We start from the raw sequence: 10,001 nt of genomic DNA, 5'->3' as shown, positions 1-10,001 counted from the left end.
AGTTGGAGCTATATCGGATTACTGATTCTCTTTCTGTGCAGAAAATATATATATTTTTTTTTTTTTGGAAAATTTCGACCTTTGTGGGGGAGGTACCAGAAGGAGTGGACCGATGTATTTTATCATGGCACCAGACCTTGGGTTAAAAAAATTATTGCGATGTGTGAAAATTGAAGACAATCGGACTTTTAGATTTTGTACTTGATGGAGTGGACCGATATTGTCCGCACCTGACGTACCACTGATGAAAATATTAGGATTTGCAAAGGTGGAGCAAAATCGGATTATCGTTTCTCTTTCTGTGCAAAAAATATTTTTTGAAAATTTCGACCTTTTGTGGGGAGGAACAGAAGGAACAGATCGATATATTCCATCTTAACACCAGACTTTGGGTTGATAAAAAATATTGGGATGTGTGAAATTTCAAGACAATCGGACTGTTACATCACATTTTATAACAGTTCCATTTTCGCACATGACGTACCACTGATGAAAATATTAGGATTAAAGTTAATAAACATTTTACAACTTTTCGTAACCTTAAATTTCGAATTTCTAAAAAAATATCTCTTTGGTACATTTATCCTGCTCATTTCGTTTGTACAATACAAAGTAAATAATAAAAATTTCAAGATTCTAGCTTCAGCGGTTTATTCTGGGCGTTGATTTTTTATACCCTACCCCACATAGTGGTAAGGGTATTAAGTCCTTGTGCATTTGTTTGTAACATGGAGAAGGAAGCCAGATAGACCCATAGTTACTTTTGAGTCTGTCTGTTGAAATAAAATGCATCTCGCATTTATTATCCGATGGACATGAAATTTCCGAACAATATTTGTTTGGCTCAAGATCGAACCCTATGATAATTGATAATAATCGTTTAAATTAGGTAAAACTTCCAACTGATTTGTGTTAATCTTGCACCAAATGGCCAATATCAATCCAAATAACCTTGATTCAACCGAATAAAGTCTAGAAGCAACTATTACTATAGCTCTCATATAGATGTTTTATACGGTTTGGTAATATGCAATCCAAAACAATAATCCTTAGTACCAGATATCATACAGCTCAGAAATAAGTGTTTAAAAGTTTGTCAAGATCGGTTCCGATTTGGATATAGCTCCCATATATCTATTTAACCGATTTCGGGTTTCGGATTTCGATTTGGCATTTCCGACGAAAAGTGGTGTAGGGTATCATATAGTCGGCCCCGCCTGACTTTTGACCTTTCCTTACAATTATTTTAATTTCTGTCCTTTTGAGATTTTTATTTGTTTTTTATTCCCTAGGTAATGGATTCTTGAAAATTCAATCAAACATGTTCGGTGCATACATTGTTTACGATTTTTTCTCCAATTAACCTTTCATTTTTTTTAACTTATTTATTCCATTAACCTTGAATGATCTCTCCGTTCATTAAAATTTCAAATTACCTTCTCTTGCAGATTTCCATTTTTCCTTGCACAAAATTGACTTTATGCCACCGAACAATTACTACGTCGTTCATCAGAGGTAAGTAAGTTCACGAAAACAATATTTTTTCCCATGAAAATTCCGATGAATAGAAAGAATAACGGACAACAAATACGAGCTTTTAACAACAACCACAACAACAAAAACATAACACAAAGGTTTCGTGTTTCCATGAAATTTGGTTGCTATCATTAATTTTTTTTCTCCTGAAAATTTGTGGGCGCTTGATTAATGGTAAATAAAATACCACGAATTAAAGTTCAAGTGGAAATTGCGATATATTTTATGAATGCAGATGTTGAACGAGATTAATATTTGATTTTTTCAAAAACATTTTTTTTGTTCCTTGGCCATAACAACATTATTTGGCCATATGCTGTAATGGGATTTCCGCAAATCATATTACATATTTACATGACAACAACGTGAATACGTGTGCGACTTAGCTAGGGTAAGAAGCATTGAAACTGCCTTGTAGAATCTGCCAACGCTGCTCAAAGTTAATATGCGTAGCTATCGAATCTAAAATGTAAAAAAAAATCTCAACGATATGACTAACAACCCTTGGGGCACCTAGCTACAACCTACGACCTTGCAAATAACATTTATTGTTAAAAGCTTTTAATGAAATAAAGCAAATATTATATGTTTACATTCCGCCGAAACGAAACAATCAACAAAAATAACAGAACGGGAAGTTCAATATTTATTCGAATTACACAATCGGAGTGATATCCGGCATTGTTATGATAACAATGGATATGCCAAATATTAATCAAAATATTAAATGGCAAATAAACAAGAATAAGTGGATTTTACTGGCAAATAATTGTATAGCTTAAGGTTAGAAGTCAGGGAGTTACAATAACTAGGTTTGTGGGAGAAAATTAAAAATAACAATAATTACAAGGAAAATCCGGCAGATTATGAAATTCGAGCTAAAAATAGAAGACACGTGTATCGGCGTTTTTAAAAGTTAACATCGCACAGTAACCTAAACAGAATTCGCAGGAGGGTCACACTAAGAGTGTAGGCGAGTGAAAATTCGTACTAAAAGGGTACGAAGAGTACTAAAATTTAGAAATAAAATTGAATTCTTTTTATTGGACAAATGGTATGGGCTAGAACTCTGAAATTTGGAACGCGCGAGTCACTGATTGAGTCAGGATGGATGTACCAAAGAGTTTTTGGAAATTCGAACTTTAAGGTTTCGAAACGTTATAAAATGGCACTAAACTTCTAAAGTAGTTTCATTTGGAACTATGTGAAAGGATGGAGCTAAAAACTTGAAATTTGGCATGAGAATCAAGGTTGAAAAGTAAGTTTGATATAGGAAGGTGGTCTTGAAAATGGTACTAAGTATGCGAACTGTACTAAATGGTACTAAATTTGGAACAGATGAAGCTGGAATTCTGTATGGTAGTCCTTTTGGTGGCAGTTTTAATAAGTGATGGTTAGTTAATATAACCCCTCTGTAGCAAAAACATTTGAGGACATAAAAATTCTAGTATAGGAAATTTGTTAAAAAAAACTCTTGTTCGAAAATTTCTTTAAAAAGTCTACGATTTTTGGTAAAGAGGTCTAGAGGAGAGAGGTTCTAGGTCAGGAAATCATTTAAAAATTTTCGATCTTGGACAGGAACTCCTTCAAAGTGTTTGGTTTTTTTGAAAAAGAAGTTATTTCAAGAAAGTCTTTAGAAAAAAATAATAATTCTTGGTCAAGAAGTCCTTCCAAAGATTCACGGCTCTTGGTCAGAAAGTTCTCTCAATAAACCAAGATTCTTGGGGACTTACTTACTTAAAAAATCCCCGATTCTTGGTAAGAAAGGCTTTCAAAAATATTACGGTCTTTGGTCAGGATTCTGGTTAGGAAGTTCTTTAAAAATTTCTATTTGTCCGATTCTTGGGCAAAAAAAAAGCTATTAAATAATTCAAGATTCAAAGATTCTTGCACAAGAAAAGATTTTTGGTCATTGAGGTGCTAAAGATACTTCATTCTTGACTTGGAAGATCTTTAGAAAATTCAACAAATCAAAAAGATTAAAAAAACGCTTTTCTTGGTCATAAAGTCCCTAAAAAACCTATGATTCTTGGAAGGAAGTCCATGATCCTTGGCAGGATGCTATTAAAAAATACAATATTCTTGGTTAGGAATTTTAAAACCACGATCCTTTGACAAGAGTACATTTAAGAATCAACTTCAGACTGCTGTCATTTCTAAGCCACTCGTCCGATAGCTGTTAAAATTATTCCAGTGACAGCTCATTATATTGTTTACAAGCGTACAAAAGCATTTCGCTTCGAATTTTCCAGAAAAAAGTTATTCGTGATGTAATTCAAGCGCGATAGTGTGATTTCTTTATATTTGGCTGGAAAACCGCAAGTGGCTATCGTTAGAGCACTCCAGCATTTAAATGTGAATAAATCTTTTGTGTCTCGTACCATTGCTCGTTACCCTGATACAGGTAGCGTAGCTCGACGTCAAGGAAGTGTACGGTAGAAAACAGCAACATCAGCAGAAATGGTTCGAAAAGTAAAGAAGCGTCTTGATCGAAACCCGCATCGCAGTGGCCGAAAATGGCTCGTAAGCTGAACATATCACAATATTCCATTCGGCAAATATTGACAAATGAGCTCGGGTTAAAGCCATTGAAATTCCAAAAAGTGCAAAGACTTACACCGCAACGTAAAGACAATAGACTCAAAAGAACTACCGAAAGTGGTGAACTGCCGAATATGGTTTTCTCCGATGAGAAAACATTCGTTGTCCAGCAGTTTGTAACCAAACAAAATGATCGTGTTTACTTGCCAAAGAGGTCAGCTGAAAATGTGCACCGTCATTTGGCCACCAGAACTCAAGTGCCGGCCATGGTGATGGTGTGGTAATGGTGGCCGCCATAACAACCGATGGTCGCTCTCCGCTCTTATTAATCAACAGTGGCATCAGAATAAACGACGAATATTATCGCGAAAATATTCTGGAGAGTGTATTAAAGCCTAGGGCACACAACATTTTGGCCGCAGACCTTGGACATTACAACAGGACTCAGCACCATAGCACTCAGCACACGCCACCCAAGAATGGTTACAAAATGAGGTTCCTTGCTTCATTTCCAGCGCACAATGGCCACCAAAGTCTCCGGATACCAATCCGTTGTACGATTGTGTCTGGAGTATTTTGGAAAGCAAAGGTTGGCACTGAAAAATACCAAAGTGTCGATTACCTCAAGCAAGCGCTTCGCCGGGAATGGGCCAAGTGACGGTTTCATTGGCCGTTTGAAGGCCATACTTCGTGCCAAAGATGACCAATTCGAATAAATCTAAACTTATTCTAAAATTTGATGCTATTCCCAACATTTTTTGCTTTCATTCAATAAAATTTAAAAAAATAATGTTAAAATTATGGCGTTTGTCTTTGTTGCATTTTTTTATCTGTAGCCCTCTGTAGACACATGTATGGGGTCATAAAAACCCATTATTGTTGTCCGAGAAAATTATGACTTTTTGTTCGGGAAGTCTCCTTGTTCTTAAAAAAACTTCATTGATTTTGTCTGAAAAGATCTTGCTCCTAAAAAATGCAGTATTGTTTCATATTCAATTCACTAGTACGCGGTCAGGAAATCCTTTCAAAAATTCGCGGTTATTGGTCAGGAACTCTTTTAGAATTTTTTTTTTTGAAAAGTTTTTACAAACTTCTTTGGAAGATTTCGTTTTTGAATTAATTCCATGCCGAGGCACTTACCCTCACACAAAAATTGTGGTCTATTTTACGAGCTAAATATTATCCAATGGTCATCAAACATGTTAGACTTCGTCCGTGTCCTTAACTCTCTCCTCATGCAAAATTCCGTCTCGATAGGTTTTTTATTGTGATCTGTAGAGTGACTGAAAATGAGGGTCCACTTGAACTTATAAATGTACATCTTCAAACGCAATAAGCTTCTATATTGAACCTAACCCCACTCCGTGCAAAATTTCGTAAATATCCGAAGATAATTGCAACCTGAATATAATACCCCCAAGACATAGTTTTGTAATGTGGAAAAATATTAGAGAATGTACAATTCAATATTGTAACTCAAATTGAAAAAATCTCATGCGATTTTTCTAAATTGGCCATTCTGAATTGGTGAGAATTATCAAAATCCGTCCAGCCGTTTTTGAGTTTAAAGCGGTCTAGATTCTTCTTTGATATATGAAGATACAATTTCTTGTCATAGGTTATAGTACCCATTACGCTTCATACAGGGTGAGATAAAAAAAAACTGCAACAAAGTCAAACGCCCCAATTTTTACATTTTTTTTAATTTTATTGAATGAAAGCAAAAAAATATCGGAAATAAGCACGAATTATAGCCTTCAAACGGCCATGAAAACGTCACACGCTGCCCGAATATTGCTCTGTTTTGGATAATTCTCGGCGAAGCGCTTGCTTGAGGCGATCGACACTTTGGTATTTTTTATTGCCAACCTTGCTTTCCAAAATACTCCAGACACAATATTCCAACGGATTGATATTCGGAGATTTTGGTGGCCATTGTGCGCTGGAAATGAAGCGAGAAACCTCATTTTGTAACCATTCTTGGGTGGCGCGTGCTGAGTGCGACGGTGCTGAGTCCTGTTGTCGAATGGAATATTTTTTCGACCACTGTGACGCGGGTTTCGATCAAGTCGCTTCTTTACTTTTCGAACGATTTCTGCTGATGTTGCTGTTTTCTTCCGCCCACTTCCTTGACGTCGGGCTACGCTACCAGTATCACGGTAACGAGCAATTCAGAACATTGAGAAATCATCATCATCAAAATATCGAATATCATGGGGTAGCGTTATTTGGTCCATCTCCATACAGATATAGTCCATCTTAGTGAAAAAATTTAGCTTCCTATCTTAATTCGTTTTGAGTATAGCGTGATCACAACAGACCGTCAATCGGACGGACGGACAGGGCTAAATCGTCTTAGAATTTCACGCTGTTCAAGAATGTATATACTTTCATAAGTCTAAACTTATTATTTCGATGAGTTACAAACGGAATGGCGAACTTACTAAACTAATTTAGAGTTACTACTCGACAATCATTACTTCCACAAATTACTAGAATATCCAAGAAATTTATCCACGACTAATTGACTTTCCATAAGATTTCAACGTTTCGTTTTCGTCAATTTCTTTTTCTTCGGCAAATTCAAAATCTTTAAATTCAAAATTACATGACCTATTATCATAGATTCACTCACTTGGAAAATTGCAACGTTGTTATTATTTTTCTTTCAACTTTTTTTTGCCTATGCATCCACTTTTTTCGGTGTGTGTTTGTTTGCTCTAGTAAGAATGTCTGTTTACTTTTCACTTGAAATTTTATATTCCTCCCTCTGTCAATTTCTTTTTTTCTTTTATCATTTGTCTACACACACACTCACTCACAGTAACACTCACATAGATGTGAACTGATGTGCTCCGACATATAGAAAATATTTATGCACTCTCAGAGGTTGAAATGAATGGGGGCGCTGGCTGTTACTGCTCTGCCTGCCTAAAATGTCAATGCCATCCCTACGAAGACATTAACGGAAAAGAATTTGTTAGATACAAGTATAGGTATATGGAGAGAATTGGATGTTGAAAACAAAAGATTAAAACATTGCAGGGTTTAAAAAAGCTTTCCTGTATTTAATCTTAATTGAAAAGCCATCTTTGAAAGTATTTTTTTGAACTTTTTTTTGACTGAAAAATTCCAGCTCTTTCTTTAGTGGAATAATGTCACCATCCACTGCACAACAAGTTTATACCTTGCAGACCGACAAAAATTGAAACTCAATAATTGAAAAATGTCAAACTTGTTATTGGATATTGTTGTAGGCTGAATTATGTACTTTGTGCAATTTTCATTTACAGTTCTCGGATGCAGGCTGATGCCATACCTAAATTCCAAATAGTACCAATTTTGTGCCTATTGGCATTGCATTAACATGCTCGTGTTAACAACTACAGTGGAGCCAGATTAAAAGCAAATTTGCCAATTAATTTCAATTTCTTGCCCTTTGTATGATTCAAGTTGGAATATTTTTTAAGTTTCATAATAACACTTCACCTGGGGCTGGATTCATGTTCTATAAAGCCCCTGGGCCTCAATTCTTCTTCCATGAAAATGTAGAGTTGCTAGTTTAATAACAATATCGGATTTTTATACCCTCAGCTATATGGCTAGAGAGGGTACATACCACTTGATACAGACAAAACGTGCCTCATAGAAATAACGATTTTAAACCCTAGGTCTCTTGGACCAAATCCATTACAGGATATTTGGAGTCGATCTAGTCGATGTCCGTCCATCTGTCCACTGTCTGTCTGACTGACTGGCTGGTGCGCACGTTAAATCTCGAAAGGAGTATCCGATTTGGTCCAAACATGGTACATCGCCATATTATCATCAAACTTATGCATTCACTCCTTCTAGTACCTCCTCACAAGTGGTACATTCCAATATTTCTATCAACACAAGATCTGCTATAAAATGGTAGAGTTTGGACCATTTATTCTGGTACCTCCCCCACAATGTGTAAAAATTTTGAATAATCAAAACGATCATAAAATCCGAAATAAGTAACACCTCGAAATACACATTTTAGACCCCACAAAGTATATATATATATTTTGATCAGCATAAAATAAATCGACATAAAATTCTATGTCGATTTAGCGATGTCCGTCCGTCTGTGGAAATCACTCTAGCTTCCGAACGAAATGAAGTAAGTTGATAAAAAATTACTCAAATGTGAATTATCTCTGCTTGACTTATGGTATTGAAAATGAGCCATGTAGGTTCACGTCTTCGTATAGCTCCCATATAACGGTACCTCCCGATATTCGGTATTTTGATGATTTTAGCGACATTTTTTACCGGAATTGTTTCAAATTTGGTATTTGAAGTTCGTAATTAATACTACAGTCTATGACAGAAAATTGTCTTTGGAGGTCCACGTCTTCGTATAGCCCCAATATAACGGAACCTCGCGATATTCGGTATTTTGATGATTTTAGCGACATTATTTACCGGAATTGTTTCAAATTTCGCACTTGAAGTTCGTAATGGATACTACAGCCTATGACAGAAAATTTTCCATACAGGTCCAAGGCTTCGTGTAGGCCCCATAAATCAGTACCTCCCCATATTCGGTCTTTTGACAATTTATGGTACAATATTCACCGAAATTGTTTGAAATTTCGTATTTGAAGTCCCTAATGGATGCTACAACCTAAGACACGTCTTCGTATAGCCCCCATATAACGGTACCTCCCGATATTCGGTATTTTGATTGATTAGCAACATTATTCACCGATTTTTTTTATGTTTCGCATTTGAATATTGTAATGGCCTAAGACGAAAGTTACCTATGCAGGTCCATGTCGTCATATAGACCCTAATATAATAGCTACATACGGTATTTTTAAGATTTTAACAGAATTTTAAGAGATTTTGTTGTTTTTGAGAATTTCCAAATTCGATCCAAATGGTGGAAGGTATCGGTCTTGAGATTTTATACGCCAACCAAAGTTTTTTTTTCTAAGTCTGATACTCCATTTAAGAGGCCATCCTTCGTCTAGGCATTCAGCCGGGGCTTGAGATTTTTTTCTCTGAGAGAAGAGAAAATCGGCTACGCGATGTAATGTCGATAGCTCACATCACATAGTGGTATAGTGGTATAGTGCATTTGTTTGTAACATGGAGAAGGAAGCGAGATAGACCTATAGTTACTGTTGAGGGACTTCATAGAATCACTTTCTGACTCGGTTTATGCATGTCAGTCCGTCTCTCTGTATTTTTGTGAACAAGTGGCAAATGACCTGAATTTTGGCACAACCAACCGAATTCAGTCTAGAAGCAAGTACATCAAATTTAGCGAAAATCGATTCAGATATAGCTATAGCTCCAATATATATGTTTCATCCGATTTGGTTTTTAAGTCCCTCACATTCGTAATATGCATTTGACAACAATGATATTTGGTACCAGATATCAAATACGGCCCAGAAACATCACTGCTAACTTTTATCAAGATCGGTTCAGATTTGAATATAGCTTCCATATATATCTTCATCCGATTTCAGATTTTTTTGGGCCCCAAATGGTAAATATCAGACCAAATGACCTGAATTTTGGCATTTTTAACCAAATTCAGTCTAGAAGTAAGTACAAATTTGACACCGGGCATCAGATACAGCTCAAAAATACCTCTGTCATTTCATCAAAATCGGTCCAGATTTGGATTTAGCTCTCATATATAACTTCATCCGATTTCAGATTTTGCCTTTTTGTGCACCAAATGGCAAATTTTCGTCCGATTGACCTGAATTTTGGCACATTTGAGCTAATTAAGTCTAGAAGTACATCTAATTTGGCGAAAATCGGTTCATATAAGAATACAAGAATTGGTACAAGATATCTTATAGAGCTCGGAAATACCTTTGCCAAATTTTATCGAAATCGGCTAAGATTTGGAGATAGCTCCCATATATATCCTTAAT

Source organism: Musca domestica, unplaced genomic scaffold (assembly GCF_030504385.1).
Source record: "Musca domestica strain aabys unplaced genomic scaffold, Musca_domestica.polishedcontigs.V.1.1 194, whole genome shotgun sequence".
Lineage (NCBI taxonomy): Eukaryota > Metazoa > Arthropoda > Insecta > Diptera > Muscidae > Musca > Musca domestica.
The sequence above is the reverse complement of the archived record's forward strand: the minus strand, read 5'-3'. Positions refer to the sequence as shown.